Here is a 20,387-nt window from a genome sequence, read left to right as displayed (position 1 = left end):
ATACCAGGCTTGGCTTTGTGTATGATGTGAAATTAGAACTCAGGGAGAGTTTGTTGATAGAGATGCTCAGATTTCCTACCTCTTCACTGACCTGGAAACTATGGATCTGACCTGTGTTAATTTCCAACAACATGCTTCCAACTTACCTGAGTGCAGCTCAGTGCCTGGTTCCTAGGACAGGAGGTGGGAGTAGGTGTCTGTGGAGGAATAGGCAAAATATCTACAGAGGAATGTTATGTGTGATGAAAGATGCACAACCCACAAGCTGGCACTGCTCAGCAAACCTGGGTGGGATGGAGGCATGCTCTGTCTAGACAGAAACAGGACAGTCTTGTTGTTAAAGATGTTTGATTCAAATAGCTGAGCTGTAAGTTGAGCCTCAACATGACTCTTCTTGGATTAGCAGCTTCAGATTTGAGATGGTCACAGCAGGGTGAGGAGTATGCACCTGCAGGTATCCTGAGAACATCCAACACCCCAAGGGATGCTCCAAGCTCTTAGCATTTCTAAATCATTGCTGCAAAGAAAGACCCATTTAATCAGTGCAGATGAGATAAATCAGGGTGATCTCATTGGAAATGCAAACATTACAGAAAGTCTTGGCTGCAGTCATTTGCCAGCAAGGGCAATTCATCTTAGATGGTCAAGGAGAAACTGCAGCTCTAAATCCTTGCACACCCTCTGCTTTACAGAAGGTGACAAACAGACAAGATTCCCAGAAAACACTCATCCTGGATACTTGGGGTGGGGCTGAGGTAGAAGCATCAAAAGTTCAAGGCCAGCCTGAATAAATTAGTGAGAGCTTACTTGAAAGTTAGTAGTTTTAAAAAATGTTTGGGGAGACAGTTCAAAGGCAGGATGTATAACATGTACAAAGCCCTGAATTTGATCCTCAGTACTTAAAAAAAAAAAAAAAAAAAAAAAAAAAATGTGAAAATGTTAACAAAAACAGAATATGAATAGAGAAGTTACATGAGGTGCCAGAAAGTTTTATTTATTTTCCCTCACTGCTTAGGTATACTCAATCTTCCTCATATCTTCCCATACCTCAATTTGTTGCTATTTTAAGTTTTAATTTTCACTGTCTCTGTGATTCCCATAGGACAATTTCACAGATGCTATGGCTGCCTCTGTAACCTACCTGAAATGTTGCCATTCAATTCACAGATAACTTCTCTGGACCACTTTGGTGGGACTGACTTTTTCTATCCAGGCTGCAGTCATGTGTCTGTCTCTTCACTAGGCATGAATTATTTGATACACTTATATTTGGTTCCCTATAGCCTTCCTTAGTCTAACTTAAGGATTAAATCCATGTATCTGAGTATATGGCATGGCATATACTCAGAATCAATTTTCAAGACGATGACTAAGACTTTTAGAGCCTCTAACCACATTAGTTTCTTCTCTCATTTAATCCTTTCAACATGCAAACAATCTATATAATTTTATCACTGAAGTCGTATAGAGATCCAGGGTAGTTCCAGGCCAGCCTGAGCTGTATAATGAGGTCTTGTTTCCAAGAGTTGTATGGAGGATGTAAATAAAAGTCAGGGTGTTATGTAACAAGTATCATGTCACAGAACTTATAGGGGGCACAGGTGGTTTGTATACCTGTATCAAATATCAAGGCTCTTAAACTTATCCATACATACTGCTCAACTAGCCCTGAATTGAGATATATAATTCACTATAAAACAACATGATTCTGAATAACACATTCATAGAAACATTATGGCCCTTTGCAGAAGTAGCCTTGCCCCTGGTGATACAACCTATGGGCCCAGTGTTATACAAGCAAGATGCTACCATGGGAACATACAAGAGAAAATCTGTAAGTAGTTTGGTTTTTCTGCCCACCACTGGTCTTGTCCCCGCCACCGCACCAGCCCCAAGTAACACACTAAGACTCTGTATTTGATATAATTCTGTTGGCCCATTACTTGTTTCTTATCGGCTAGTTCTATCTTAAGTATTAACCCATTTCTGTTAATCTAATATTTGCACATGCTTTCATCTTACCGGGGAATGTACTGACGTTGTGCTCTCCCCGTCTCTCTATCTTGACTCCTCCTTCTTACTTCCTCTTTCCTCCTTGTCTCCTAGTTCCACGTATCTTGCTTTCCTATTGGCCAACAGTGCTTTATTCATTAACCAGTATGAAAAACATATATACAGAATGACATCTCCCATCATCTCCTCTTTTCTGTCTAAATAAAAAGAAGGGTTTTAACCTTAACATAGCAAAATTCTTGATAACAACAGTTATCAAGTAAGAATCACAGTTAACAATATTTAGTCCATTAACATTTAGCAAGATTAAAATAAACTATTCTATCATCTATCGTACATTTGTGAGTCTAAAGTCCTATAAGTAACTTATCTTTAAGCTTCACTAAGGAAAACTATAACCATAACTATCTGTCTTCAACTCCTTCAGGGGGTCTGGCTTGCTCAAACCATATTAGTCTGGAAGAAATCCACAGGTTTTCATTTTCTGTGGAAACAAAAACAGAAATTCTTTTCCCTAGGAATTTGTTCTTATACTTAAATTTTGAAGTGAAAACATTTTTAAAATATATAAATTGAATTAACCCAGTAGCATTTTTTTTATCAGTTGTTGTTATTTCCTCAGCAGTCAAACAATTTGAAGACAACAGAATAGCATATAGTATCCACACACTTTTTCTGTGCTTTTTATTTTTACGTGGCTTTTTTATTACTCTGTTTTTTTTTTTTTTATTTTTTTAAACAGGGTTTGTCTGTGTAACTCTTATCTGTCCTGGAATTTACTCTGCATACCAGGTTAACTTTGAAATCACAAGAGATCTGTTTGCTCCTCTCTCTCTAGTGCTGGGATTAAAGGTGTGTGCCACCACACCCAATTTTTCTTTGTCTTTTTAAAACCATTTTTTCCCCCATGCCTACATATATTTTAAAACACACTGTAAACCTTTAGAGGTTTTTCTTAATATGAATCTGTCTTTACTGTAAATGTTTTACCTTTTTGTGGGCACGAGTCTTTTACCTAGTAAACAACAACATTGCTAAAATGAAAGTCATAGTTGTTTCTGCCTCGGTTTTTCAAAGATGGCGGCAGGTACCTTTACCACCAGCACTGAGAGCTATGCTCACTGCCTTGGTCTGAGGTGCCATCCAGCAGCCTGCTGCCGGCTTGGAGATGTGGTCACTGCCATTGCCAGCTCTGATACACACCAATAAATTGTTAGCAGTGATTCTTAAAAGCCATGCAGTTTTTTTGCCACTTATGCTGAGTCAGGAAACCTCCCTTAAAGGAGCCATGCAAATATCTGCTTGTCTCTCGCAAGCAAAGCAGAGTCCAACTGAAAAAAATGCTGTTACCAAGAAACCTTGCTTGTCTCTGGTTTTTTTTTTTTTTTTTTTTTTTTTTTTTTTTGTGTGTGTGTGTGTGTGTGTGTGTGTGTGTGTGTAAAGCCCCTTTTTAAGATTTTGTTAAATTTTAAGTGGAAGTTCTTATTAGGCATGTTGTGGTGCCTAATAGGGTTTTATCCTCCTGCCACTGGTCTTGTCCTGCCGCCGCCGTGCCAGCCCCAATTAACACACCAAGAATCTGTATTTAATATAATGCTGTTGGCCCATTACTTGTTTCTTATTGGCTAGCTCTGTCTTAAGTATTAGCTCATTTCTGTTAATCTAATATTTCCACGTGCTTTCATCTTACCGGGGAATGGGGCCTGTGTCTGGTCTCCCCAGTCTCTCCATCTTGACTCCTCCTTCCTACTTCCTCTTTCCTCCTTGTCTCCTAGTCCCTCCTATCTTCCTTTCCTATTGGCCAACAGTGCTTTATTCATTAACCAGTATGAGTTATACCAGTATATACAGAATGACATCTCCCATCAAAAATCCTATGTGCAACTATTCAAAAGAACATGGTTACAGATGGCTTGAGGGACAAGGGTGCTACCTCAGCTGTTGATGGCTGCTTAATAACATATCTATTAATTGTTGTATATCTCTCTTAATGTACTATTTTGATGCATCTTAAATGGACTGCTAGCTTTATTAGTCACTGAGAAACCTTTCTTTCCCAGATGAGTGAAATATCATCATCAATTCTACGATCATTTCCTTGGATTCTTTTATCCAGAAAATAATGTAACCAAGGGGCTAACAATGCTAGTAGTTTTTTTTTTTTTAGGTTTACTTCTGGCTCATCATAAATGATGCACAAACCCACCTCTGTAGTATTTTCAAGTGAGTAGCTATTTGCCACTGCAAGCTGGGCATGCCTTGCTTCTCATGCCTATATTTTCCTGTTTTCTGCTTCCTCAATTACACCAGGCTTAGTATTATTTTTAACTCCTGTTCAAAAGCTTTCTTCCAGGGTCGGTGAGGTGCCTCAGTAGGTAAAGGCAATTGCTGCAGAAACCTGACAGCCTGAGTTTGATCCCAGGAACCCAGGAAAAGATGGAAATAAAGAACTTGGCTTATCAAACAGGGTCTTGGGCTTGTAATCACTATATCCCTGAGCCACATGTCCAACCTCAACAAATATATGTTTGTATGAACATGTTTATTTAGGCTGTAGATAAATAATTGTTAACAGTGTTCACAATTTTTAAATATGAAAACTAAGTGTGTTTTAGCTTTCTTTATGTAACTTAATGTCTTTTCCTATCTTGTGAAAAGATCAGCTCATAATTAAATTAAAATGGCACCTCTAAGTGCACAATTTTGTGAAACTTAATAATATGCAAAGGCTCAGAGTTTTTAAAATTCTTCTTGGGAATCCAAAGATAATCAGTTTCAGACACCACTCTCAGAATGACTATGACTCCTAATTTGTAGTTTCCCAGAACTTTCCTTATTTCTTACCCCGTCTTTTTGATAGTATTCCTCTTAACTGGAAGGGGATTAATTTAGGGGTGATTGTCTCTGTGGTGAAAGTATGGGGTCCAGCTGCTATTTAGATCCATTTTCAGAGGCATTGGCGGCATCCTGCCTGCCTTAACTGCTTGCATTTGGTTAGATTGCAATTTACTGTTGCTATTTTAACTGTTCCCAGAAAACCATTAGAGGATTTTACCTAGAGTGTGCCTATGAATATTCATAGGCAGCTAGCCTCTGTATTGGAAACCACACCCACATCTCTGCAGCATCCGCAGCATGAATCAGAGCTTCCTGTGAGACTTGGGAGAGGCTATATGAAAACTTTGTAGCAGCAGCTTGAAGAATGCACAAAAGTCCTGCTCTGCAATATTGATTTTTTTTATATAAAAATACCTACTGATTTATTTTATGTATGTCATAAAATTGTTTTAATCTCCCCTTATTTATTTGAAATGAGTCAGCTATCATGAAAGACTTAGAGAATTAAAGCTATCATTTTCTAAATTCAGGGACTGTCAGCTAGCTTCCCCTTCCCAGTCTGTTTCTGTAGTATTTGGGGACATGCTGTAAAGCAACATTTTGTGTTTAAATGTGGCAGTGGATGTAGAGCAGCATTCAATGTAGACAGGAATGAAAGAATGATGGTTCATAAGGATCATCTCAATAAGACCGTCATTCTGAATCTGAATATGTATGACTATAGAAGCATATGCATGTGTGTCAGTATATATTGGTAAAGATTGGTCACTTGCCTAGGATCATAGCTGGCTAGCTTGATTCAAATACGTATGTTTTGTTCATGTGCCTCCTTGATGTCTGTTTATACTGTGCAACATAGGCTGGCAAGGGATGCAGAGAGTCCTTAGAGAATTTTTGTGTCTATTTTTGGAACCTAATTTCCCATGCCCTGGACATTTCTGTCTTATAAATATTGTTTTTAATTGCACCAAATAATGCAAAGTAGAAATGAATTGCTTTTTGAGAATTGACCACTCCTTCTCCCTATGCCAGGCCAATAGAGCCACAAAGAAAATCATACAATTCCTGAACTCATACAACATTGAACTTCAAAATTCCTTTTTAGAATATTTCTCTAATTCTCCATGAAGCTTATTCCTGATTTCCCTTCTTTTATACTCTCACACCTATTCATTCCTAATACTTTTTATTATTATTATTATTATTATATAGTGTGTATGTGTGTGGTGTGTTGATACATGCATGCTATGGCATGCTTGAAGAAATCAGAAGACAGCTTGTAGGAATCAGTTTTCTTCTTCCATCCTGTAGGCTCTGGAAATAGAACTCAGATCCTCAGGCTTAACTTCAGGCACCTTAACTAGCTGAACCATCTTGAGGGTCCATCTATTATTTTAAAAACAAAAACAAACAAGCAAGCAAACAAAAACCCTTCAATTATTTTCTTTCTCATTTTCAGAACAATTTAGCAAATTTGCATAACCCAAATTAGCTTGTCTGAATCTATCAATGTGCTCCCATTAACTTAATTTATCCACCTTAGAAATAGTGGGAGTGAACATAATATGAAACCCAGTCTTCTTCAGCAGACCCACAGTGCTTTTTCTCAAGCATGTGTGCGCCTCAGCACAGCCTCTCATCGTGTTCTTGTAGACTAGTTGTGCTTTCTTTTCTTCTCCAGCGACTCAAACTCTTGTCTCTGTTTTACAATTTTGTTGCAAATTTGTTTCTTAGTAACATATTTCCTTCTATGCCACAAACCCACACACAGATCTGAACATAACCTTTTAAGTTCCTCACCATATTCAAAGCCATTCACTGTGCGCCTGTCTTCCAGGAACTCTGCATTAGTTTTCTCTATTCTTCTTATAATTGTTAATATCACTACCATCTTTTCAGATATATGAGAGCCATTATTAAATTGTGCCAGTTCCATATACTTAACATAAACCCGCTGAAGAAAACTGTCATCTTTAAATCTATTATTTCCTTTACAGCCCTATTACCCTTTCTTGAAACTCCTTTGTTTTTCCCCCAGAGCTTAGAAACTGCAAGGCAAGTCATTTGCCTTTCATCTGTTCTTTCTCCAACCGATATTCTTTGAGCCATACTAGAGAAATAAATCTAAGCTGTAAATCTAAATCTCTGTCCTCTGGTCTTCTTATGGAGTCAGTCACAAGAGCACAGCATCCTTGGTATCCTGGTCCTCTTGAAGACCAGCTGTATCCATTCCTGCCTCCCTCCATGGGGAGGAGCCTCTGCCCCTATTTCTCAGTGAGCTACCATGTTGTTTTGTGTTTTGTATACATTGTATATGTTGTTATATGTGCCTTGAAAGACCTTCTCCTGTCATTGATTTTTCATTGCTGGAATGTACTACACTTGCATCAAAATGAAACCCCAGAAAATCTCCACCTGTGAAGACATCCCTTGATATCTCTTTTATTTGGTTAGCATTAAATATCTCTATGGTGTGTCTCGTAGCCTATTCTTGACCCTCAAATGACACTGTAATTATCAGCTTGCTGATTGGTTTCCCCAACTTTCTTGTCAGGATGAAATCACGAGTTTATTTTTTCTGGATTTAGTTCATTGTTTGCTTGGTTTTTTCATTAAATAGTGGGTGATTCATATTTAATTTTTAAGACTAACGGCTTTCAAATGAACTCTTTTCTATTATAAAGATGAAATCTTCCACCAGTCTTTAGTTAACCTTCTCTGAGTCTCCTTTCAGACAGAGCCTAGTTCTTGTGTACTGTCTCAGTCCAGGCTTAGCAAGAATCCTGTTACTTCTCATTAGCCAGGATTCCTCTGATATGAGTGACTCTACCTCTGCTACTCAATCCTTGCCAGTCTTGTGTATACTTTGTTCTTTCTCCTATACTGGCACATTGTTGACACTCTTAAAGTCCTGAATAAAATGCTTAATAGGAATCTCAATAACTTATTTAACAGATATGCCCCCTGAGTATTCTCCAATGTCACACAAATGGAGTTTTTGAAATGTACACAGAGTCCAGTCCTTTGGAGACTTTTTAAAAATTCTAAATATCTAAAATAAATTATATATATTATAATATATATATAATATATATATATATATATATATATATATATATATCCTAAAGGAGTAACTAGTTGATTTGTTCCTAAAGACCAGTATATTCATATGTCAGAATTTGACTGTCTATAGTCGTTGAGATACATGACATTTTCAAAATTTTTCAAGTAATGCATTCATGTTTACACATAAACACATGAAGGATTGACTTTATACTGAATGTAGCAATATTTATTTCTAAGTTATTAGTCAAGAGGATCCAAAGAAACATACTCAATAGCAGAGACAGAGGAAAGGATGAGAATTTAAGTATGGAGATTTCAAGTGAATATGAAGGGAAGAAATCCCAAGATATGCCCTATAATGTTGTATTCAATTTAAGAATTGAATGGGAACAAAGGATAATTGAAGTGAAAAGCTTTTGATATGGGAGTACATGAAGAGATAGGGCAGGATAAGATAGGTTATGTGTCTGAGTTGCAGATGTAGGAAGTAAAGATGACTGTCCAGACTGTGCTGCCATCAGATTATATAATACCTTAATTTCTATGCTCTGGGTTTGTTGTTGTTGTTGCTGTTGTATTTTTGAGTGAGGAAAGAAAAGACTTTGTTGCAAAAGGGTGACATAGCTCATGACTGTAGAAAAATCGTTTCAGTTTCTTTGTGAACAGTAGACTGTACAGGGGTAGAACAAAAAGAATAGTTAGGATGTTGTTGCATCTGTTGGGAAATGGATATAAATAAACTTGACCATAAATTTATATGAGACAGTGAGAAAGTGTTCAGATTTTAGATCTTTTTTAAAAATTGGCCCATTGGACTTGATGGATCTGGGGTTGAGTGACAAGAAAGAAATTCAGAATCATTTCATGGAGTTTTTGACTCAACAGCAATCAGGAACAGTAGTATTGCACTTACTAAGCTAGGAGTTGGATATTAAGAGTGTCAGAGCTTTGCTTTTAAATATTGAAAGATTTATAATGAGCATGGCCTCTCAGAAGAAGAATCTAATTCAATGTCTTTGTTCCAAGACAGCAGCAGCTCAGAATTGATGTGTTTTACAGTGGGTGTGTGAACAGACTGTTGGAAACTGTAATGTAACATAGTCTGATCATTTCCAAGGCCACTAGCCTGGAAGATGAAAGTTAAAACCCTTTGTGAAAGACTGCCTATTTATATTTGGTAAACAGAACAGCAATATTTGAATTAAATAATTAAGCCTCAAGGCAGTTTGGCTTACTAAGTGTTCTCCCTCACAGTAATACACAGACAGCCTTCTCTGCTCCTGGGATGTTTTACCATATGGAAGCATCATTTCTAGCAAGAGGTTCTTCATGCTTGCTTCTAAAGGGTGCTAACATTGTCTCAAAAATAAGACATTATTAATGTCATCTTTCCTTAAAAATAGGCAACTTGAAAATCTAAGCAGACATTTACAGCTTTCAGAGCTCTTCTACGTGCAGTATTTAACTAGATGTCTTGCATGCATACCCTATGAAGTTGATGGGACTGATATGTTGTCTTTATAAGCAAAGGAATGTAAAGTCTTAAAGAGAGATGAGACTAAAGAAGTCACCCCCTCCCCCAGTAAAAAGCAATAGCAGTGAAGATTGGGTAGGTGTCTGAAGTGGGATGAGGACTAAGGTATGTTGCCTGTGTTCAGTATTCTTCCCAACATAGTACCCAAATATAATTATTGAGAATTTAATTTTTTTATTCTCTAATGTAGTTTTTCTTCTGGAACAACCAGTACTCCTTGCAGTCGAGTTTATATTTGAGTGTTGTTGGGAAATAATTCAAGAAGGCTATTGGAAAATTGAAGAGGGACTTGCTTTTATTGAGTGATCATAAAATATCTTATATAAGCAATTGGAGACTATCCAGTTCTTTCTGGTTGCAGAGAAACTTGTCCTCAAACTCCTGGAAACAGGAATTCCAGACTCAACCAATGTACTTCAGGCATATGGCATTACATCATCAAAAGAATTGTTCATTGGCTGCTTACTTCCCAAGTAGCTTTAATACAGTTTCTAGTACTTTAACTCTTATGGATATAAACCTATGTGGTGCAGTGAAGGAGATAATTCTTAATGCTAAAGACTTTCTGATGTATTCAGATACCATATGACTAGATCAAAAACATAAATGGCATTCATTTCTATTCAAAATGTGTCAGCAGCACAAATGAATGGTCAATCTGACTTAAAATACAACTTACTTCTCTTTTTTGCTGACTCATGGTACTTTCACTTGCCTGCTAGAAATGCCCATCCATGAAACAGAAAGAGCAGGGATAACTACACACTGGAGCCATGTTTTGTATCTCAAAGCCCATGGCTTCTGAGAGAACCATTATTTCTATGGATTATACCTCCTTGCCTACCTGTCTTTTGGTATCTGGAAGCTAATGTTGGGCTTAGTTGCTGAAAAGGGAGTTAGAAACCTATGGATGTGGTGGAAGTGATCAATACATTGTAGATTTAGTGATGCCAGAAGTCAGGAATTAGAGGATTCCTAGCCTGAATCATGAGCAGGTACTTGCTTTCAAATCAAAGTAAAATCCCACATCTTCTACTTATGCCACTTCCCACTCTCCCATGGATCCATCCCACATGGTTATTGTACTGTTACTTGACAGTTCTGTACACAAGTTGTGACCGAACTATACTGCTAGTGAAAACATTTTATTCTTGGTGACCATTGACATTTTAAAGTTTTAAGAGTTATAAAAGTTTGCATTGTTCAGAACTTGGCACAACAGACATCTGAAGATTGGATGATGTTGAGATGATTCTAATCAGAATACAGAACAGGGTCTGGAAATGATCATTTTTCTTAATAGTCCATTAGTCCACAAGAGAAAAGATGAGCCTCCTTTGCAGTCGAGGGACTTAGTTTCTCAGAGTCAATGGGTGGTGCTTCAAAGGGTTAGATTTGACTATGTTTGTCAGTATATTTCATTAGTAACTCAATTTTCTTGGGATTGTCTATAAAACTAAAAAAAAATCGGGATCTAGCTCACGAGATAACTTTTAAGCATTCTAGAAAAGTATAGACATTTGCCCACCTGCTGTCTTCTTTGCATCTCTTCTTTGCTCTGGGTATGATTGGCTTATTCGTGCTTAGAATGAATTTTATGGTATTGCCCCTACTTTACTCATTTTTTTTTTGGCTAGGATTTTCTACTACAGCTTGACCTCCTTCCAGGTCTAACTTCTCCAAAGAGATAGAAGCAGTTTGACAGCATCCAGCTTCCGACTTGAGGGGTCTTGAATTTCATCTGTTGTCACTGGTGTGTTCTACCTTTGATGAACATTGAGCCTCTGAGTTCCACAAATGACTATAACTCAGAGTTCTCACTTACAACTGCCTGAGTCTCATTGCCCTGCTGATCTTTTATTTCCATGGCGAGGTGAGAGTCTTAAACACAATTGTGGTTCACACAGTTAATATGCAAGCACTTATTCCTGCCATCTGCTTGTCTTTAAGATAGAGTCATGCAAGAACCCATCTTTTCATGAAACACAAGTTTGACTTGATTGTATATTATGACTAATTATTCACCATGCCCTACAGTCTCTTCAAACACTGCTTTGTATTATTACAATTAACATACCCACTCCATTTCTTGCTCCCCCTTTTCATCTTTGAGCAGCTATGTTTTGAGTCCTTTGCCTAAGCTCTAAGATACAAAGTTAGACTAGTGTTGTTTCCACTGGTTTTGATCTGGCTGTGTTTCAGCTTTACCTCAGAATGCATTCTTTTCCCCCAGCATGACTCATACAGAAATTTGAATTATCCTTAAATGCTACCCTATACTATTCATAGAAAACCATATTCAATAAAGAAATGAAAAGAAAATGTTAATAGTTTCCAATGCATATTTGGAAATTTCCTAATATTTTAATTCACCACTAAACAAACTAGGAAATACTCTTTTCTAAGTAGGACATTTTATTGAAAGAGTTAAGACAAGCAGAGTAGGCCATGGAGAAACAATCTGCTGGGCTTTTCTAGTAAGAGTTTGAGAGTGGGACAAACTTACTGGGACCCAACTCCTCTATAGGAATACTTTAGTTTTAATACATGGATGATTTGTTATGGCCCTAATAATGTTAATGGAAATGATCTAAACCTATCCAAATATTTCTTGCTTTTACTTTAAAAATCAATACTCTGCATTCCACCAAATTATGATGAGAAATGAAGCCAAGATATAATCTTTCCAGAATCTGCCAGAATGCCTATTTTGAATGATCTCATGCAGGTTAAATTACACTAAGATGCTTTGTGAACCCCTAGTGATTAATCTACTGGCATTCAGATAGTGTTTTCTGAGCTAAGTCTTGCAAGAACAGGGGAAACCAACAGAATGGCTCCTTTTCTGGTTAAACATAATATCAAGTCATCTACTCCAGATGCAGTTTCAATAGTCACACAAAATCTCCCTCTCTGCCACCTTGGATCTTGTCTACAGAAGCAAGTCCATATCACTTTCAGAAATCCAGCCTCACACATAAGATGCCACTTAATTTCTGACTAATTCATATCTACCTGCCTGTTTTGGGGGGTGTTATCCATTTACTTGAATAATAAATATTTGTTAAATAATAAACTATGCTTGCTAGGTCCTGGATTGGACCATATGAAATTGCTCTGCCTTCACTTAGCTTCCAGTCTAGTTAGGTGATGGAATTTAACAAGAAATTGCATAAAATGTGGTGAATTTTAATTAGAGAGGTATAATCCCTGTGTGTTCAAGTCCTTAGGGCTTGAGTTCTGGTCAAACAATAGCTTATTAATTGCCAGGTTCCCCACCCCCTTCCTCTGGGTTTCACCATGGTATGCTCTCCCTGTCAGAGTATATGCTTTAACACTGACTATATAAATTCTGATTCACTCTCCTATCAGCTGCCTGCTCAGTTCCAGAGCCAGCCTCTGTTGTAAGATAGCAACATCCAGCAAGGCTCTGTGAGTGTCTCATACAAGTGACCTTGTTTCCCTGTCCCTCCCAGCTCATACTAACCAAGTCCTGAGATCTTGAGCAGACAGTTATATGAGGTTGGAAACAGTCTCACCATCTTCTCATGGACATTACCCTGGAACTTTTTCTATAGCTAAAGCAAGCCCGTGCTTCTTAAAGGACACTGCAGTACTGACTTGAGGAGCTGACAAGCTCTTCCAGAGAGCCCAATCTCCTTTAAGATTGTTGTCCTGTTTACGTCCTCAGTGGAGGATATACAATATTGTCATATGAAAAATAAAAATGCAAGGGTCAGAGAGACGTAATGTTTGTGGAAATAACTCTTACTGCAAAAGCAGCACTCTCACATGAAACACCTTTATATATGCTTACCAAGGGGTATTTCAGGAGTGTAAAGACATGCTATACTCACCAAGAAAGACCTGCGAGTCAGATTTGCTCTCTTCCTGGGAGCTGGTTTTGTTTTCAAGTAAATGAAGGGTTTGGGGTGGGTGGCTTTCTAGCAGTCCTCTTGACTCTGTGACTGTCATTTATTATTGATGATTAACTCTGTCCATATAATCAGCTAATACTCAGGTCCACTCATTTATTACACAAATAGCAGGAACAAGGAAACATATTGAGTATTTACTAATGTGCCATGATTTAACACCTGGTCTTGGTGACTGAAGGATTGATCTAATTTCGAGGAGAAGTCACATTTGTGGAAAACTGTCAGTATCAGATTTATTAAATATTAAATAAATGACAGTAGAATGAAGAATAGAATAAACTCATGAGACTAATGTAAGTGGGCCATTTACCCTCATAATAAATGCGAATGATCCATATAGGAGCTATTACTCTGTAGGTGACAGACAGAAAACCTTGATAACTTTCATAATTTAATCATTGCAAGGACTGAGTGGCTAGAATCCACACTCAAGCTAATTACACAATGTAATGCAGGATTACACTCTTTGTGCAAGGCTAGCTGTTGAGAAGCTCTACATTCCTTACCAAATGATCAGTCCTTCACGCTGGGAAGCTGTTGAGAATACAAAGGTTGTATTGATAGCACAAGTATGGACAACAGATGGAAAGCAGCAGATAAGATCTGAGCAAATAAGAGTGCGTGACTACTGTCTACCAGATTTTTCTTTCAACTTTAGAAAGAAGTAAAAAATAATAATAGTGATTTATATCAGGATCGTGCCAACAAACTTGGGGGGCCACAGAATGGGGACCCAAATAAGCATGTGAACTTGCTTAAACACCATTGTAACCTGTCTCCACTCGACTGCCCAGATCTTAGCTAAGGGAATTTGTACAGGAACTTCTAAAATGTAGATTACCCAGATCCCAACTGTGGACAGCACTCACCAACTTGCCTGTAGTTGAATCTTCATTTCCTAATCACATGATGGTTACCAAGTTACATAGTTTGTCTTTGCTTGAGTGTCCACGAAAACAATGGTGAAATCACTAACACTTATGTAACAAAGTATTATTTCAAAACATATCGTCTACTCTTAGCATTAGCTAATTAAAGCATCATATTTTACTAACATACAGAAACTTGGCTCAGGATTTCAGAAGGTTAATATCCTGGCACTTGACAAGGAGTAGCACTAACTAGAAAACTGGATTTGGAGTTAGGAGTCTTTGATGGAGATCCAGATCCTCCACACAATGCTACAATGCTTCTTGGCAGGTCACGTGGTACACTTCACTCTCAGCACTTTCTTTGCTTAAAGGGGATCTAATATCCACACCCTCCTCAGGTCATATCCAGCACACATTCATTATGTTGTTGCTATTGGAAACTTGCAAATATTTTTGAGTTTTGAAGCATGCTTTTGCATTACCTATGCAAACTGGCTAATTATCACTACAATGCTCAATTAAAAGGTAAACATAAAATCAGAGCTGTCAGTTCCTGGTAAAGTATATTGTGTTCAGAGGTTGTCTCCAAATGGTGGTCCTGAGTTGAATGAGTTACAAAATGGTCCAAGCATCTGAGAAACAGCAGGCTGAGCCATGCTGAATATGTGTTCTAAGCTCTAACACTAAAACATAAATTATTAAGCTGCTGCAGCACAAAGACCAGCTCTGCTTGCAGGAAACCTCCGTGGTGCATTGCAGGGAAATAGGAACAGCAATGTCAAATCTAGTTATACAAGTCAGTTCTGAGTCCCATGTGCTCCTGTGGTGGAACAGCCTGAGGTACCCAGGGCAAGGAGCTCAGCAACTGGCTAGAGAAATCCCAGGACAAATTTGCAGGTTAAAAAATGATAAGTCTGGAGAGAGGAGAGCCCCTCTGTTCTGCTTCATACTGCTGCAAGAGCCAAATTAAATGCAGAAGATTCCAAGTCGGAATCCTACGAAAGCCAGTAGTCAAAATTGTGTGTGTGTCTTTTAACTTGGTATTTTGAAAGGGTGTACTGATTGAAGGGATAATAGTCACTGACCTTGAATCAAGTATGACAGTTTCCACGAGTTTTCCTGCAGCCTGAGTAGACTCTTGCTGCTTGGCACTATGATGCCATTATGATCTCGATGATTATTCCATCAGCTAGGATCACTCCATTTTCTAGTTGAAGAAACTGATTTAGTTAACCACCCTGAGATCACAAACTGGACAGTTTCAGGGTTGTTCTTTCTACTTAGTAACCTCTACCATCACTCAAGTATGTCAAGAAGGGAGCTTTCATAAAATGCATTTTAAACTTAAGTGATTGAAAGAGCTCATGGTTGCCTAGCAACAGGGCTTTCAGGGGTAAGCAATGTGACAGGCTGAGGAAAACCTCTAGAGAGCAGAGAAAAGCTGGTATCTCCCTGTAGCTTGCCTGCTGCAGTAAGTGGGAAACCCATTTGAGCAATTGGCACAAGGACCTGCAAAATGACCCCTGGGGACTGGGTGATCACTAAGTCCCTTTCATTGTGGTGACTGTGAAAAATGAACCATCCAGTTATTAAAGTCTCGATTCCTGTGTCTAGATTCTGCTCCTGGCCCCCATGGACCAGAGTCTTCGGCCATTTCTGATCACATTCCTTATCTCACTCTATGTGATATAGCATCCTGCCACCACATGGTTCCTCTGCATAATTACTTGAAGCAAGAGTGTTTCTGGAGTGAGGAGAATTTTCCAGGCTCATGCTTATGTTCAGAAAATGCATATGAATGCATCTCATAGACTGTCTTCTAAGTGGTTAAAGGTCTGTAAAGGACAAGAAAAGGAATATAAGTACCCTGAACATGGGGGAAAAAGTTTTCGAACCGTGAGTCACTGTAGAAGTTCCTTAGCTAAGAGCCTTATATTTGAATCCCAATGCTCTCCAGAGATCTTAGAGCACCTTATTTTATGATTAGGTTTAAATTATCATCAATTCTGGAAATTCTCATTCCTGTCCAAACCCTGAAAAGAAAAGAAATTTGAAACTCAAGTTGACTTCCCTGAAATTACACAAGTCCAGACTGGTGCTTTTTGGTTATATATTCAACATTTCTGTGCAGGAGCTTAGATTCAGGCAGAAAATAGATAGTTACATATAGCTGCAGACAGTTCAGTACAAGCCATAGATACTATCAGGAGCAGTCAGGCCTGGGCCAGAGAAACAGCTCTGCACTACCTCCTGAAGCCCAAGGAGTCCAATCCAGAGACCTTCACTCAATGGAAGCCAGGAGGCTCATTTGCCACAGAGTGAAATTTTCGGAAGAGCCAGGATGCAGCAGATTTTCAGTTTACGGAAGGAATCTATAAGCATAGAAGGGAACTAATAAAAATATAGATACTCAAAGAAAGGATGAGACTCATCAAAGTGTGGGTGTGGGCTTCCCAAAGAAGTGTCACCCTTGACTGCCTGGACAATAGCCATGTACACGATTTGGGAAGCTGTGAGGTTATAGCTTCAAAGACTTGCTAAGAAACCTAAATGACCTGATAGGCTTGTTTTTGAAGTGCACCAGACAGGATAATTGCAGCTGATGGACTAAAACCCCAGATCCTAAGAATTACACAGGAGGTTAAGATTTTCACTATAAACAAAATTAATTGTCCCTAATGTGAATTTTCTGGAAAATATCTGGGAAAGGAGCAATGCCATGCTTAAGGTCTCATTGCTCAGCCTACAAGTTTTTATTGTACCTTAACATTCCTTAGAAGATATTTCTACATTAAATATATAATGTCTCTTCATCAACAAATTTCACAGCAAATATTAATTGTGCTAGAAGTTTTAACTCTTAGCTGGCAAGTCTGGAGTGAAGAGCCCCCATCTCTTCCCCTGTTCCTTCACTTCCCTCCATCTAATCTGCCTCCATAATACATGAAGCAATAAAGGAGAGAGACATTGCATCAGGAAGGAATGGGAAAAATAATTCATGAAAAGGGTAGAATTTTAATTGGACCTTGTAGAATAAACACAATTAAGATTCTGGAGTTAAAGATGTCTTTAGAAGAACAATTATAATTATATGAAACAAAGGTGTTGATAGTAAGATGACACAGAGAGAGTTGAAAAAGTGGAACAAGTATGAGACACAAATGGTGAAGGAAGCATAGGTAGGCGGCAAAGGGGATATTTAGGATGCTGTATAGGGCAGGTCCAGAGCTTTGATTGTGCTTAGCAAGCCACTGAGAGATGTCAACAGCTTTAGCAATGGAGTATCATCACTGAATGTGGTGAGTTAAAGAAGTTGTATTTATTCTGTATATAAAATGTAGTAGCTGTGAAGACAGATTATATAGCTACTGTCATTGTCTAGGAAAGGATATGAGGTGGTAAGGAGAATGAAGGCTGTTGGGGAAAAGGAAGGAATAGACTCAAGACATTAGAGGCAGAAAACATGGAATTGTGGAATGAAACTTTCCAAGGTGAATATCATGTGCATGGGGTCAGGCTGATGAGTAGGTTGATGATGCCAGGGATATAGCTGTAGATTTTGGTATTATCTATCCACAGGATAACGTTCCTTGAGTGAAGGTAGCTTAATGTCCAAGATAAATAATGTGTATTGTTTATGAATCTCTAGCACCCAAATGAAGTAGCAGGGTTCTGAATTATAGGGGATATGACTTTTAATAATGTTTTAATCGTAATATAATAAACATTCAGGAAAGTACACAAACCTCAAATTAGAAAGTATCACCTTAGAGAAGGATGGTAGTATATTCAACGTGATATTATATTATGTTGTAGTTCATGTACTGCCAAATGATTTGAAATTTAGAACAACACTACTATAACCTTCTTGTATCTATAGTTGCACAAATGTAGGTATTTATATCTGTAATAGCACTGAGAATCTCCACACTTAAGTATGAATATGTACTTCTAAATCAGTGAAGGAGGTACAACAACAGCTTCTGATGTGAAGTTAACCACAATAAGACGCAGGGAAGACTACAGACACAAAGTAGGAAGATAGCATCTGAGGCCATGAGCCAGAGTGTAGCTCAGAGGCAGAATGCTGAGCTATCTATAAGTATCATCAGTTAATTGTTGATCGGGTCTGTTCATTCCATATAAGGACACCTGATTTAATAGTGGCTCGAAATCAACAGGGACTTCTGCAGTGTGGAGATGGCTTATCCAGTAAAATCCACAGTCCAGATGTTACATTTTGCTTAGAACAAAAATATATAACAGTGCAGATGGCATAGAAAAATAGGCCCAATCCCCAAGACACATGCCAATGGAGTTAAATTGAAATTGATGGGAGGGCTCTTATCTATTTCTCTTTTGTTTCAGCTTCAAGTGCCCACGCCATCAGGAAACTTCAGTAAAAACAGACAGAAGCCTAACAATCACCTAGGAACTAATGGCCAAAACACATGCCAGATTGCAACTCAGCCTTCAATCTAGCGATCTTGAGTGACTACAGAACCAACTCAGGACTGGTTGAAGCAAGATCAATCATTGACACCATCCAAACAGTTTCCTCACTGTCTTCTTTGGTTCAACCTAAAATGGTTCAGAACTAAGTTGGGGAGTTAAATTTTCCTTAAGGGTCTGACCTCTGGTATGTGATACACACTCCAGGGGACCACTACAAACCTGAGACTATATAGACAACACTATTTGGATTAAATACGTTTACAAATAATGATGAAATAAAGTAGGGTGGGTACAGAATGAGAGAGTGGATATGCAGGGGTTGGTTGATGTGGGGAGGCCCATTTTAAACTGTGGATAAAAAAAAAAATGGATAAATGGAGCTGAGCACTAGGCTTTGTCATCGGCTGCTTCCTGATTGCAGATGCAATGTAACCAGCTCTCTAAAGTTCCTATCAAGGTAACTATACCTTCAACTTTGGGTGGAAGTATTCACTTTATCCCTTGATTTCCTTTTGTCAGGATATTTTATCTCTGCAACAGTGAAAGTAACTAAGTAAATTTCACAGTTGCCTAAAACATGCCTTTATTTTTAGTTTCTGAGTAAACAATTACTTGTGTTTTCAGGTGTTGCCTCCTGAAAATGCTTTGATTTGTTTCATCTGGACATGACAGCATCTTGGGAGAATCTGAGAATGTGATTTTTTTTTTCTCTTTGAATATGCATTGTGGCCTTCAATGTCTCCTGTTCTGCAATAGCCATTTCCAGGATTCCTGGATGTCCTTAACAAAAGGTCATCAGAAGGAGAATAAAAATAGGGAAGTATGGAATTAAAGAAGGGCCTTTTAGTGAGGTAATATTAACTAACCTGTTCTCCCAGGCTCTAGCATAACTCCTATGGGATTGTTCAGTGGCTGAATGTACTTGTTGCCAAGCCTGACAACCCGAGTTTAATCCCCAGGGTCCTACTTGTTAGAAGGAGATAACTGGCTCTTGCCAGGTGTCCTCTGATGCACACACACACATATATTAGCACACAGTGGCACACATACATGTGCATGAGCTTGCACACATACACACATATTCACAATAAACAAACAAACAAACAAATAAATAAATAAATAAAACCTTAATGAAAATAGTAATTGTCAATATTTAAGACATGGGTCCTAGTAGTATAATTCACTTCTGAGGAAACTGTAGCACTGATTACTTACTGAGCTTAACATTATATTAAGTAAAGATTGTAGCTGAGAGCCCAAGCCACCCACTGACTCACGCCCCTAATGGCATATAAATAATATGGATTAAAAAAACATATTCCAGCTTCTTCAATAAATCTCAACTTTGGCCACCTCTATAAATTATTTGTTCTTGAACACTAGTCATGAGAAAAGGATGACCTAAACTATGGGTGTGGAAGTAATATGCAAGCATAAAAATCCAAGACTAAGAGCTTGTGTGCAAGGAGGGGCATGCCCATATACCCTAGCCACCCAGCCACATTATTGAGGCAACTTCTCCCAACCTGTTTGTTCAGTTCCTCCATGTCTCATTTTTTATTCTGCTCATGGTCTAAAAAGATCCCACAGCCTGTCTGTTTCTGTAGCTGGAGGTGGATGAGAAGACTAACTCCCACATTCTAGACCAACCTGCAGACTCTCATTTTGCTT

The sequence above is a fragment of the Phodopus roborovskii genome, unplaced genomic scaffold (assembly GCF_943737965.1).
Source record: "Phodopus roborovskii unplaced genomic scaffold, PHOROB, whole genome shotgun sequence".
In the NCBI taxonomy this organism is placed as follows: Eukaryota; Metazoa; Chordata; class Mammalia; order Rodentia; family Cricetidae; genus Phodopus; species Phodopus roborovskii.
Note: the sequence above shows the minus strand (reverse complement) of the source record.